The following is a 14,722-nucleotide window of genomic DNA, read 5'->3' as shown; positions in this document are numbered from 1 at the left end:
TCATGTAATGCCATAATCTATTCCATTTGAGGGCAGAAATGGTTGAAATGGTACTGAAGTGTCCATAGTGGAATATGGTAATTGAATGTTAATGGAGAAACACATGGCTGGTGAAAATTTCTGTGTAATTATTACATGCTGAGTTAAATTTTGTCTTAAGAAATGTGGCATAGAGTAGAAATATTGACATAAGAAAGCCTGAGTGGCTGCATTTGAATCTTGTTGCATTTTATAGTATGTAAGTGCTGAAATGAAAGACACTGGTGTTTGGCCTCTATTTTTTGTTCCAGTCTTAATTATTAACTTTCTGTAGCTGAACTGCTGTTGTATTCCAGAGGTAAGAAAATGACCTAACCTATCTGGATTTTGCTTGGTTTTTAAACCATAGCAGTTTTCATGTAGGATTCTCCTGACTGAGCACGTTGCATAGTGAGGAGAGACACAGCCAGAAAGGGCAGAAAGAGGCAGCTTTGCAAACTGCATTTTACAGCTGAAACCTGTGGGAGCACATCAGGAGCATAAATGACCTTCAGTGGTGGGACAGCAAGCTCTGCCCTTGGTTGGGTTTTTCTGCATTGCAGATGCTCTCAGATATGTTGGTTGCAAGCTAATGTTCCCAAAATGGACTTGGCTGTCAGGTCTTTTTCTACATAGTTCTAATCAAGTTATGGATGTTTATAAGAGATTGTGGGCAGACATGAGAAATGATGTCAGCTCTGGGAGGCAGCAAACAGAAAGGGAATAGGATGCCAGCTTCCTCTTATGACATGTGTAAGTTGGTTTTGGTCTTCCACTCAATAAATAAATAATTTTGAATAAAGCTATTTATAATCAAGGTTGTTTATCAGATGGGCTAGAAATGATGAAGATAAACAATTAAATGTTGCTCAGAACATTTTAAAACTTGATTTCCCTGTCTGAGGACAATTACATGTAGTCTACAGGTTTCAGATTTGGAAATCTCCCCATATGAAGAGCCTGATGTGAATTGGTTGCCTCTTTTGCTTACTGGTTGTTCGTGTTGTTTGAAAGGACTGTGTTTTGTCTTTGAGAATGTTAGGAAAGAATCACTGAGCTTTGGTTCATTGACTGTAAGCTCCTCCACTTTTGTCTTTCTAAAAACTCTGCATGTAAATGAGGTGGTATTTCATGGCCTAGATTTTAGTGTTTGCCTGCCTTCTTGTCATACTCACAACTCTATGTGAAACTCCAGGATTAGAATCTGTTTTATTTTTTCCTCTGCTTTGTCTAGGCTGTCATTTAGCATTCCCAAAGTGCTCTCTTGGATAGTAGTGCTAAAAAATGTACATATTCACCTTTCTCTTGGTTTATTTTGTGAATTCCTTTTCTGTAGGCTCATCTTAGACTGGATCAAGCAAGACAGTGAAAAGCCTTGTATGAAACAAACCATGCCAGAGTTAGAAGTGATTAGACTGTGGTTTTAAACAGCATAGCTCTCAAATTACCTGAAAGTATCTAAAAATGCTCTAACAAAGCATGCATAGCATATTAAAAGGTACAAAAGGTATTAATCTCGGCTAGAGCATGCCAGTGATTTTTTCCCCCATCTCTAGATGAAAATATTACCAGAAACATTTGCAGTTAAGTAGAAAATGCAGCAACAGTGCAGGGCTGTGTTGTGGAGTTGGGGTGGAGTTCTGATGCCCCTTTATTGCACAACTAAATCAGCTGATTTACCAGTTCACTCTGAGCATGCACATGGTCTGCCACACCTGCCACTGAGCATCCAGAATTAAGCTGCTAAGTGAAGAACAGTGTATATACTGGTCAAAAATACCCAATTTTTTCAGAATATTTTTGTAAAAAAGAATTAAGTTTCACCACAATTTAAGAAAAATAAATGCACCCCCAACCTCTACTAACAGCAAAACAACCCTTGCAAGCGGTTTTCCAACAGAGAACTCCTCTATTCAGTCTTTATTCTAACACTAGACATTCCTTAGAAATAAATTTAAGAGCCATACCGGGATGTCTGGTTGTCTAGAAAAAGAGCTCAAATTTCCAGTTATCTTTAGCAGGTATCAAATAGCACAGTAACTAATTGTCTTGGAATCACTATTTCTGATTTTAAAGCTTAGTTTTGTTTGGAAAGTTGGCTGCTTGTTGATGAACATTCTGACATTAGTCTCTACAAATCTTAGTTACAGAAAAGATAGAAAAACAACTATTCTGAATATCATTCAGATTTACAGCTTGTGTGGGAAGGCAAATTCCTTGGGAGACTGAATCAAATAGTCCCCTGAACTTTTCTGGAAACTGTCTCATTATTGGAAGTTTCTTTTTGTGTGAATATTTAATTTGGAGCAGGGATCTTTGAAAATTTAGATTTTATAGTTCATAACCACAGAAACATGGATTTTTTTTTCCTCTGGGCTAAATTCAAGTATTGTTAGATCCTATCACCCCACTGCAGTGTATTGCAATAAGGTCACAACTGGAATTTGACCATGTGGCTGAAACGTGCTTTGCTTGTTGACAATGTCTTCTCATTCTCCAGCTCATATTGCTGTGCACAATGCCTTCTGTGAAATAAAGCCCTGGAATTACAGTGGAAGTTTGTTCTGGACAACTGGATTAAAGCAGGGCATTTGCAGCCACAAATGAAGATATGAGGTACAATGTAACTTCAGTAAGTTTTTACTGGTGTCACTTTGAGCATTCAGCTGTACTGTGCAGCAGGGAGAATTGTGTGGTTGCACATATGGTGTCTTCTTCAAAAGGTAGTTTAGGGCCTTGGCATCTCTGCTGAAATTGTCAATTTAAAGGCTGACAGCTTACTCCAGTCCTCAGAGGGGTGGCTGCATTCATGAAAACAGTGAAAATGGACCAGGACAGAAACAGCTGCTTGTTTTGTGGAGCAGTGGGAAAGCTGGGAGTGCTTCTAAATCCCCTGTGGAGAGAGAGAGATGACTTGGAACATGTCCTAAAACTTGGTTGTTTCAAAGGAGTGCCTGGTAGGGGGAACTGGAAAGCTATTGTGGAGCAGTTGCTGCCGGAAATGAAAATTAAAGGGAAAAAAACCTCCTTTGCAACTTGAAGATGAAAACTTCAGAGAAATGTGCCTTCAAGTAGAGAGCACACAAGTTTCTGGGAGAATTATAAACCACCCCATGACCTTGAAGAAAGCTACTCTGTTTTTGTGAGGGTGTTTTTGGCTTCCTGTGGATGGGTAGAATGTAGGAAAATAGAGATAGTGATGAAGGTAATCTCACCCTTAAGGAGTTACAGCTGTGGTAATTATCAATAATTAAGAACAAGCCTGCCCTTAATGGGGCACAGCTAGGTCCAATTAGGATGGGTATTGTAAAAGAGTAGGTTGGCTGGTTGAGAAGTTAGATGGAGTTTGCTGGCTGTGCTGAGGAGTCAGTGCTGTGAGGAATCACCTCACAGCCCATGAGAAATCACCAAGAAAGTATGAAACATTTGCAATAAGATGGTAAGCTCCCTTCTGGTGAAAATCCCCCAAGTTGCCAAGGTCCTGGTTGTTTTTACACTGGCCCTCTTTGCAGCTGCTTCCATCTCTGAAATTCTTAATATCTTTTATTGCTTTAATATTGCATCCATATTGCAGGTGAGCATGGCTAGGTGTCCCTTTCTTCCCCAAAGCCTGATTTCTGTGAAGGTTTTGTGCAGCAATGACCTGTCAGTTCAACTGCAGCACAGATGTCAAGGCAGAAGGTTCTGCAGATACAGCTGTTAATTTATGTTTTTCTTTTTATTTTGTTGTAAATTTTGATTTTGTTGTTTTAAAAATCTTCTCTGTGATAGTTGTACAGCACCCTTATACACACTTCCTTTGTACAGAGGCATTTCCTCTCATCTCTTTTGTTTCATGTATCAGTATTACTTATCAGATTACTTTTTTTTGTCTTACCATTTTTTGAATGTTCTCTCTGCTGCCTGTGTTACAAACAGGTTAGGATTGTTAACATTGTACATATCCATCTGTCTAGGGAAAATCATGGAAGAAATAAATGAAAAAACCTTTACTTCTGGTTTTTGTCCTTTTTTTTCACCTGGTTTTCCTGTGTCTAGAAGTTCAGTGTTATAATTTAATTGAGGTAATTTTATCACTTCAGGCATGTATGTCCTTTGGACAGAAGGCATAAAAGCTCAGAGATGTAGACCATCCATCATAAGGCTTTTTTACTTACCCAACCATGTGGTTGTGTTGAAAAAGTCTTTTCTGTCACCTGAATTTTTTCAAGCCTTCATTTCTGGGCCCATGCAATCAGAGGCTAATACTCTCCACCTTCCCAGATTTCTGTGCAGTTGCAAAGATACAAGGAGGCAGCAACAGTGCCAGAAGAGATGAGCTTTTCTCAAATGCACTGGCTGAGTTCTAGGCAATTGTGGGGATTTCTTCAGATTTAAGATACTGATCCTTGGTCTTTTCCCTGAGGGGGAGCCTCTCCCCTCCAGCAATTCAGAAATATTTCAGAAGAATTGGATATCGTGGAATTGAATATTTTACATTGCTAAAACTTTGCTCCTCTGCCTATTGTGTGTGTTTCTTGAAGCAACACTAATGTCATGCAACATTTAGTCTTTGCTTGATCCTACAGTGGTGCAAGAATTGATCTGTCATTTTCTGTGCTCTGACTGATGTGTCCCCTGTCACTTTCTAACCAAGAGAAAAGTTTCCTCTGTAAATATTTGCCAGTTGCCAGTTCAGGGCAGCATTCCAAGTGGCAAACATGTCAACCAGAAGTGTGTTTCTTCCCACATGCTTCTCCCTTTGCCATTCCAAAAAGAGCATTTGGCTTGGACATTCTTGGCAGAATTGCTTCCAAAAGCTTGTTGTCCATCTGCTCGTACAGCTAAGTGCTGTCCAAGGAGCCAGTAACACATAGTTGTAGAAGACTTGAGTGTTAATCATTCATGAGAGCAGCTGGAGTGAAAGTAAATCCAGAACACAGCTCTGAATTGGGCTGCTCTGAATTTTCAGACAAGTCAGAAGCTTTACTTCCAGAGTGCACTGTGACAGAAGTGGAATCTATCACTTAAAGCATAATGATGAGTACTTGAAAGTTGTTATGATAAAGCCCATTTAATATCTAAACCACAGATTTAGAAACAGGGCAATAAAAATGCAAGTTGAATTCAGATATTGCCACTTGGCCTGTTGACCTGTTAAATGTTACCTACCAAAGTACAGTTGCATTATTTCACCAGTTTTCATGAACATGCTCACTTGCTCTCTTCATCCAAAATGACTTATGTATAATGTTGTGCTAATAATTTCCTTAATGTTGGTTCATACATTTCTGTGATCTGTGACCAAGATGAGTGGTACTGAGCAGCTATTCTAGTTGTTGCATTCAACAATCATTTGCATTCTTGATAGACTCTCTTATTTTAATTTTAAGATCTGTGCCTTTTCACAGCAAAAGCTCTCTGGGCAGAAGTTTCAGACTTTTTTGCATCTCTGATTAGTGCTTGTTCTCTGAGTGCTGGGCTCAAGCTGTAGCTGAGCTGTTGCATTACTGGACCTCCAGATCTGAATGTTACACATCAACTTCGTTTGTCATTAATTGGAGTCTGCCTGGATTGGCCGTTGCTCTTCTCATGTGACATCACTCGCGTGTCTGCAGCACTGAGGTCAGTTGTCACCTATGTGCTAACTTGATCCAATAAAACCATTAAATGCAGACTTGGACACAGGTCATGATTATCAAATTCTGCTTTTAGTGCAAATTCTGAATGTAGTGTTTTGGCTTTTTGGCAGAGAATGGGGGAAAGGTTAGGGAGTGTTGTATGCAGTAACTCAAGTCCCAAAAGTTTGCTACGTGTTTCGAGTTGCCTGTGCTATAAGTTTTGGGTTGCATTCATCTTCCTTGTTAAATCTAATTTTGCCAAAACGTTGAATATGGGCTTTGTATGCTTGGAGAATTAATGCACAGGAAGCATGTCTTTTCTGAAGTGAGACTTTGGGATGAAAACCAGAGAGATTTTAGCAGAGCTGCTAAGATGACTCAGCTGAGTTATAACAGTAATTTCTCCTTTCAAAATCTGGAAGCAATAAACACTTCAGATGTGCTTTTTGAATCCAGTGGAATCAGTCCCTTGGGCAGTCGTTGCAGGAAAAAACTTTTGGAATTAACTTTGGATATCAACTGTATGTTATTGTGAAAATACTGAAATGCAATATGCTGACTGGAGCTAAGAATGCAATGTTTTACCTCCTCCTTTCTTAAAGCCTTCATTCTGTGCACGCTGATGTTAGTGTTTCAAAAAGACCAGATAGGAAAATTGCTTCATTTAGTTGGTTTTTTTGGCTTCAACTCCAGGACAATGAATGGAAAATCAGTGAAAATACATCTTTCTGGGATCTCTGTTATTCAAAGTATTAGAAGTCAGTTCATTTTTTCATACAAACAGTTTAGAGTATTGCTGACATGTTGAGAATACTGAGTAGTTCTGTTCTGATTTTTTTGCCTTTAGTGATTTTGGGGGGAGGGGGAGAGTTTTGTTTGAGGGTTTTTTGGGGTTTTTTTTTGCATGAAATCCTGCAGCTGAACAGGACAACCACTTGTCAGTGGCAGGTGAAGAGCATTGTCTCCATCTGCAGCTGCAGTGTTGCAGGTCTGCAGTCACCTTAAACTGAAACCAGCTCTGAGTGACTGAGATTGTTGAGTACTTGAAGTTTTTTTGCAGTATTTAAGTAGCTTAGTTGACCTGAAGGCAAACAATACTTTCTCTTTAGCAAATTGCCTCGGGGTGACCTGATTTAAATTTTTTTCACAGCTAGATTATGGGAGTCTGGGCTGGTGTGTGAGCTTACAGGAGGTGACTCCAAGGTGAACCACAGTGAGGCAGGAGGTTGGAAATGGAAGCAGCTCCCGTGTGGAGGTGATTGAAAGGACATCACTTGGGATTTGACAATCTGTGTACACATCTGAGGGTCTGACTTGGTTCAAGACGATATCAGTGCACAAGTGTGATGGAGATGTGCTTGCTTTTTACCCTATTGAATAAATAGAAAATATTTATATAAAAAAACCCTTGGTCTAGGACCACCACATATTTAGAAGTAGGGGAAGCAACTTGAAAAGGATTATTTAATGTTCTCCATTGTAACTCGGGTGCTGTCTCATTCCAGAAACATGGGCTTAGAAAGCCCAGTGTGTCAAGAGAAGGCATCTCTCCTCCATTTACTGGAAGGGGGCAGTGAGAAGGAGGTTGAGCTTCTCATATTTTCAGTTTCAATTGAGTATTAACTGTATGCATTTCTTAGGTATGTGTTTTCCAGCACTGCCTCTCCTCCTTCCCCACTTAAATAGCCCTTCCTGACAATGTTCTCCCCTAGGACTCAGTAAGTGCTGTTCATCCTGTCTGTGAACACTGCAAAGCATCATTTTTGTTCTTTAGGGGACTTGAAGGGAAGTAATTAAAATGACAGGAAGTGCTTGGGACTGAAAGATTTATGTCTGAGGAAAGATCTTATGAAATTCAAAGCATATTTGAATCAGAAAGAATTGATTTGGCAGCTGCATAGTTAAAGAACTGCTGTTTCTTTCTGAAATGTTAACTTAATGTCCTCCAAGGCAAATCAGGCAGAAAGGGAACTGCTTTGTGCATTTTTGGTATAGTGAGCAGCAGTAATGTGTGCAGTCTGTAAACATACTAAATTCTCCGTTGCTGAGGAACACTAATAAGTAGTAGTGATTAAAGCTGCCTTTTCAATTCCCATTCCCACAGTCACATCAAAAGACATGTACCTCTTTCAAGAAGTGAATGCAGGAGATAGACACTCAGCTTCTTCATCTGTTTGATGTGTCTTCACTCACTTGTATAAATGGCTGTTATTTGGAGAGGGAAGTATATTGAAAGTAGTTTAGAAATCATGGCTAATGCTGAAATTTTGTATTGGAGGCTTGATACCAAATCACAGTACTGGGAGAACATGAGCTGCAAGCATACAAGAAAATCAAGAAGTTGTGCCTTGGCCTTTACTTCCTCCCAGAAGTGGTTTATTGGACGTTCTCCACGTTTCCTAGTGTTCTGAAGTTGTGTCTTTTCCCAAGTGCTGGTGGGGTTTTCACTTTGGAGTGTTATTTATGCAACAGATTTCCTCCTGTTGGAAACTTCTCACCTTGACTGTGTTGAAAATGCAGAGTGTGCTGATGTGAGGTGTTGGGGGACACCTAGCTAATGTCATGATGAGCTCTGTGAGAGGGCCATGTGTCCTTGCATGTCTAAAGTAACAACATATATGTACCTGTGTCTATGTATGTAGAGTTGGGCCAGAATCAGTTCCTCCCACACCTCAGTGAAGCTGCATTTTGTTTGGTATCCAGGTTTCATTCTCAGGAGGTCTAGGACTGGTGATGTCTGTTTATTTGTTTGGAAATCCTCTATAATGCAGACTGGCCTGGCCCATTAAAGGTTTGTTGGTATGCTAACAGAAAGGAATTTAAATTTGTTTTCTATCATTCTGGTTTGAGTTCAAAATACTTTCTCACTCCATACATCATAAATTTATATGCTAACATGAACTTTGAGTATTTACTATAATTGTGATTCAGTGTGTTTCCTTATGGGATAGTTAATGTGTTGCCTAAATTAAGTGTTTAACAAGTTGGTGTGAAGATATGGATATTTTACAAACCACTGCTCTTTAAAAGGAAGCTCTTCTGTCTACCGAAGTAATGAGGATAGGATAAAAATGGAAAATCCAAAGTTTCTATCTGTTGAAGCTGGGTTTCCAACACTTTGGATCAGGACTCTGAACTGTCACTATACTGACCCTTGGGATGCAAACATGGAGCAGCCCAGCTTTCGAGGAGTATGTTTGGAAAGTTGGCAAACTTGCTGTTAGTCATGCCAAAGAAGTAAACTGTATGTTTTGTCTGCTGCAGTGTGAGTGGGCCATAGTTCTGTTGTGAACAGATTTAGCTGCAAACTTTGTTAACTGCACACAGCTTGAGCATTACACCATCGGAATGGCAGGTGCCCTGTCTTGGTAACATGCTCTGAAGAAATTGTACCAACAGCAAAAACCTGGTGCTGTTTTGTTGTGGGATTGGTTATTTTTCTTCTCCCTCTCTCTCACCTGCCCACTGAAAGATTACTTTTGTTATTTTATTGCCTCTTCAGCTCATGCACCAACCCTGGACGTGAAATCTCAACTTGTAATATCCATATTGCCAATGACTATTTGCAGGTATTTAGGCAGAGGTGGATGATGAATTGTGTGTCATTGTTCAAAGCAGAAGTGTTCACATTACAGACAATCTCATTGGGGATTGGGAACGTGGCCTGTTGTATCCTGGATTGATATGCCTTTTGGGATAAGTAGTTTGAAGGGAAATGTGAACCCACTGTAGAATATTGAGGAGAAAGGTTTGAGGCCTGAGTGATTAATGACTTAAAAAAAAGGAAAAGTGCAGGTTTGCATATTGGGTTTTTTTTTATTGTAGTTGCTTATGACAGCTGAATTTACACTTTTATATAAAGGTCACGCAAAATGTACTATTTTTTATTTATATTCCCATAGGAGGTCAGAAACTCAGCAGGTGCCACTGAACCAGTGAATCTTTGCCTTAGACTGCTGAATAACTAATTCTGTAATGTTTAGCACCATAAATGAAACCTGTTTTATTTTGACCTTTGTGCAAGTACATATTTGAATATTCAGAGTGTACAGCACCACATCATGAGAAGAAAGTAGTCCCTTTGCTGAGGGGTTTCTGCTATGTGGGGTTGTGGTCACTGCTCAGCTCCTGGTATCCTGCAACTGTTCTAAGGCAAGCTGCACTGGCTGTTCTTATGAAAGCTAGGCTTAGCATCTTCTTTGCATTTGTTAAACTGTTTGCAGACTGTTTTGAAATAAAGGATGATATTAACATAGATTCCAAATTATGAAAGGTCAGAAACTATAGGTAGTGTGAATGGTGTCTTGGTGAGAAAAAGGCCATGTACTCATTTTTGAGGACCTGTTGTTTTGCATCTTTACCTGTCATTTTAAATTACTATACATTGTATAATACAGTTGTGAATTATGCATTTAGCTCTGCTTTTAAAAGGCTATATTCTAAGCACAAATGTATAGCCAAAGATTTTAGAATAAATGAAGAGCCATTGATGATGGCTGTAGGAGTTAACTCCTAGCAGATATTACATAATAGTTGTTGATGCTTGTCGTTGTGTGGCCACTCCTGTGGTGGTGCTGGGGTGTGAGGGTCACTCTGTCACCACAGGAGAGTGGGTGGGTTTGACACGTGGCACCTCCCAGTGCCCTGAGGAGGGCAGGAGGGCCTGGCTGCTTTACACTTCACACCATCCTGTGCAGGCAAGGCAAACTTAGTGCCTCTCATCAGAGGAGAGACTTTGCCATTTGATGCCAACAATACAGCTGTTCTGGGCAAACATGTTTTGAAGAACTTACCAAGGGTGACTTGACTGCATGTGAATATTTGTTGTAGTAGTTCAGTAATAAAAATCATAGTAATACAAAGATTGAAAGTTACCATTTAACTTTAACCATAGTTGGAGTACAACTTACTTTAAACAAGGTTGTCTTTCTCCTAGACAACAAAATTGGAAACTTTTTTTTTAATTTACCTAGAGGGGAAGATGGAGTTCAGAATAAAGTTTGGATAATAATTGCTCCTTTATGAAAAACTATTGATTGCTCTTGAAGAGCCCTGAACAGAAGGCAAGTAATATTTGCTTGACAAAAAGTTCATATTCATGAAAACAGATGAACATTAATCACAGAAAGTTGGGTCAGCAGCATAATGTAAGAGATGAAATTTACATAATTTTGAAAATTAATCAGAATATAGTTGACTTTAGTGATCACAGCAGATACTTTTTCTCTGCTGTATACAAACATGAAGCCTTGAGAAGAAATTAATGCCATACTTTGCTCTTGTGTTGCAGAATTCACTTGTTTTACCTTGTCAGACTTCCTCAAAACTGTTATCCCAGTTGTGCAGGTTGTTGTAAGGATTGGTAGCTGAAATACAGTAGTTAAGATCTGATAAGAGTAAAACAATAACAGGTCCTGAGGGGCTGAAAGCTGAGTTTTGGCAGACCAGTGCAGGGATGAGCTACCATCATCTGTCAGGTTCCCACAAAGTCTGGCTTGAACCACCATTAAAAAACTTCACCATTTTTAAGGAATAACATTTTGTTCCAAGTAGGGAAGAACTGCATTTGAGAGTATAGTTTCATGTGGGGCATAGTCAAATTTGCCTAAATGCTGAAAAACCTTCTACTAGATGAATTGTGATCATTTATGAAGTAGTCTTGAAGCAAGTAAAAGAGACAGGTAAGAAGGAACTAGAATTTAAAGAAGTCCTACTCTACAGGACATCTGAATTAGTACCAGCCTGAAACAGCCATTCAATATCTTTATTGTGTGCAAAGAACATAGTTTGGAACTTGATCATAGAACTCAGCTCCCCAGTGTTCCAGATGTCCTAAACTAAACTTTCCAATGTCCCAAAGTAACTATTCCCTTGTTTATAGCTTTAAAATATTAAGCTATTAGCAGATTCATTTAGCAGAGGTGAAGGGGTGGTGAATGCCAGCAGGATTAAAACATACCCTGTGTAATGGACCATAGATTTGGATTTGGTTGTGGTGAAAAAAAGCCCCAAACCCACACAATCAAAGAAGCACAAACAAAAAGAACAACCCACAAAATACAGTATAGGAAAAACACACATCATAATCCCAAAGGAAGTATGTGGGCAGAAAGATCTTCCACATTCAGAAAATGTAGTATGAGATGATGCTGGAATTTATGTTTGATCTCAGTGAGCCTGAAATCCAAGTGGTACTGAATGAAACTGTTGCCACCAAGAATTTAGAAAATACCTAGGAAATTTCTATAAAAACAAAACTGTAATTTACTTCTAATTCATAGTATAGGAATCTGCAGTAGAATTGAGAAAGTACATTTGTCTTCAGTGCTTTTCTTTATTCAGTTTTCTTGTTCTGTAAATAACAACACTAGCATTTGAACCAAAAGCAGCTCATAGAAATGTAGCTGCAGCTAAGGAAAGAGAAGGGGAGGGGGGAGCCAGGGGGCTACTGCTAAGAAATACTCCAAATACTCAGAAAGCCATGTGTAAACTTCTGCAATGAGGTGCTTCATGCACTCATTGCTCCCACCCTCCAATAACTGTAAACAAATGCTGGGTTCAGGGCAGCTGCTTTGCTGACTGGGCTTCTAGGCAGTCTAGTTCCATCTCTGACTACATTCCAGGAAGTGAGGACAATGGAATGAAAAAACAGTGATTAATAGGTTTTTTTAGGGACTCTCTATCTCCCTCTTGATAAGTAAAAAAAATATATGGCTGCTTCAGCAGTAATTAACCCACTTGAAAAATGAATGTTGTTTCCACAGTCCTATTTATTCCAGCTAGTCCTAAAATATATCATAGTACAAACAACTTTTGTTTTCCTTAGACTTCACAAGATATATTGAAATTTCTACTCTTAAGTATTTTGATGGCTTAAAGTCTACCATGTAAAATCGTCGTTTTGAAACATGGTATTCTATTAATTGAGTTCTTCTGGTAGTACATGCAAATGAATTGTGTTGTTTCATCCCTTGATGTAAAGTGTTAAGATGGCAGTTGCCTTACCCCCTTCCTTCCTAGTCTCACAAACACTTGAGAAAGTAGATAGACCCTCCTCATAAACTACCAAAAAATAACTTTTTAGTTACCCATGTTTGGTTACAGCTTGAAAAAAAACAAACGATTGGAGGGGTTTTTGTGTTTGCTTGATTGTTTTTTTTTCTTTTTATTTTAAGCAATGATTCTGTTTTGGAACTGCATTTGAAAAGGGCAAATTTCAAAGCAGTTTCACAACTATTTAAATCATCATGAGGTAGCAACATATATTGAATTGGAAAATTTATCTGGGGACCTTTGTGGGGTGCAACTAGAAGGAAGCAATATTGGATGGTCACTTTATTCTCTGCTGTGTCTGGTTTTGCTCTTTGCTAGATGATGCTATGTTCTATGGGCATTCAGCTTTTGATATAAGTCCAGAAAGTCTCAGCCTTCACTGATGGTGGTTCTGAGTAGAGGTGAAGATGCTTCAGCTGGTGCTTTGTGCATACAGAACATGGGGACTTGAAAGGGCTTCTGGTGTCCTTGTGAACAAAGACTGAGAACAAAGACAGGTGGCAGTTGTAAGTGACTGAACTACTTCACAACTGCACTTGATAGAAATTTTAGAACTTTCAAATATATGCAGGTATGGAGAAGGACATAGTGATGTCCAGGAAGTGGGGTGGCTGTGAGTTTGTGGGCTGTACTGAACAGGAATTGGCATGTTACTGTAATGCAGATACTTATCTTGCAGATCAATCCCTTGGGCACTGGTACAGGCACCCCAGGGAATGCCTCAGGTGTTCTGGGAGCTGAATTTGCTTTTATCCTCACCTTATATTTGAGTGGGAAGCCCAGGAGGTGCAGGCTGCTGGCATTCCTTTAATTAGATGTAATTGTACATTACTTGCTCATTACTGGAAACTTGGCAGGCATTGAGAAGTTGGATGAGTGTGAGCAAGGATCCAAATTTCCAAGTAGAAAACTACTGCATTGCCTATTTTAATGCAGGTGCAGGTGCTCAATTTGGTGCTGAAATAATTGTGGTATGTATACTGCATTTACTCTGGCCTGCATTAAATCTGTTAACCTGTAGTTAATAGTTGTGTTGGCATAGAGCTAATGTTGCTTAAAAGTCCACTGAAAGCAAAAACTCACTTTTCTAACAAACCAAGACAAGAAAAACATTCAGTGATGAATTTGTTTTATCACAAATATTTTTGCCAGATTTGGTTGGTTAAAATCTACAATTCTTTTGTTGCTGTGGCCTCAGCTGAAAGGCATTCCCTGCCATGTAGCTCTAGGAAAGCATAACTTTATTCTTTAACATCCAGGTCTTTCTAAAATGTTACATAAACTGGCTTCAAATTTGGATAGATTTTGAGTTTTTAGATTGTCCAGGAGAGATAAAAATGGGATGAGAGGCTTCCATAACTGCACACATGGAACACAAGCCTTTGCCAGCAGCCAGACCTAGGCCTGGATAATGCTGTACCTGGAGGTGTTTGCAGATACTGGGAGAGATGCTGGTTTTTATTTCAGAGCACTCTGGAGATCCAGAATTGCTAAATGGCTTGTGTGCAAACTGATTTGCCCATCCTCATGATTATTAAACCACTATGATATATTAGCTTTTGTTCAGAGTAAAAACTAACAAATGAGCCTAAGAAACCTAGGGGGAAATAAAGAAAACAAAGTCTAATAAACAAAGCCTGAAAATACCCAAATAAGAGAATCTACCTCCTCAAAACAGCCAAAGCCTTGAGACAGAGTTTGTCATCTTTTAAAAACAAAACTCTGTTTTTTACCTTGTTTTTGCAATCATACTTTCAGAAGGGAGATTGCCCAGAGAGGCCTTAGTTGTGGTGCTTTAAACTGTTATTCCACACAGGGACAGTAAACCATGGAAAAACACAGCTAATGCAAAATAAACCATTTTGAGTGGTCAGTGGGATAATTTAATTTATGTTAACACCCAGACTTGTGCTGTGTTTTCTGACAACTGACACTTTTGGCAATTTCAAAGTGTTTACCTGTAAAAACTCATGAATTCATTTATTATGGGCTCTTATATGTGAGTAATTTAGAAGCCTGGACTGAAATGTATTTTCTTGAGCGCAAAGACA

The 14,722-nt window shown here is 39.1% G+C and overlaps 1 protein-coding gene across 8 annotated transcripts in view; it reads left to right on the top strand.

The window, feature by feature from the left end:
• Positions 1–14,722, top strand: part of TLN2 (talin 2) — a 142,182-nt gene that overhangs the window by 27,992 nt on the left and 99,468 nt on the right. For 2 of the 8 annotated variants that reach the window (XM_064389388.1, XM_064389384.1), the window contains exon 3: positions 2,519–2,634. The exons of the other annotated variants lie outside the window; for them this stretch is intronic. The gene's annotated coding sequence lies outside the window, so the exon portion shown is untranslated. The remainder of the gene's footprint in view (positions 1–2,518; positions 2,635–14,722) is intronic. 8 annotated transcript variants of the gene reach the window in all.

The sequence above is a fragment of the Passer domesticus genome, chromosome 14 (assembly GCF_036417665.1).
Source record: "Passer domesticus isolate bPasDom1 chromosome 14, bPasDom1.hap1, whole genome shotgun sequence".
Taxonomy (NCBI): domain Eukaryota; kingdom Metazoa; phylum Chordata; class Aves; order Passeriformes; family Passeridae; genus Passer; species Passer domesticus.
The sequence above is the reverse complement of the archived record's forward strand: the minus strand, read 5'-3'. Positions and strand labels throughout refer to the sequence as shown.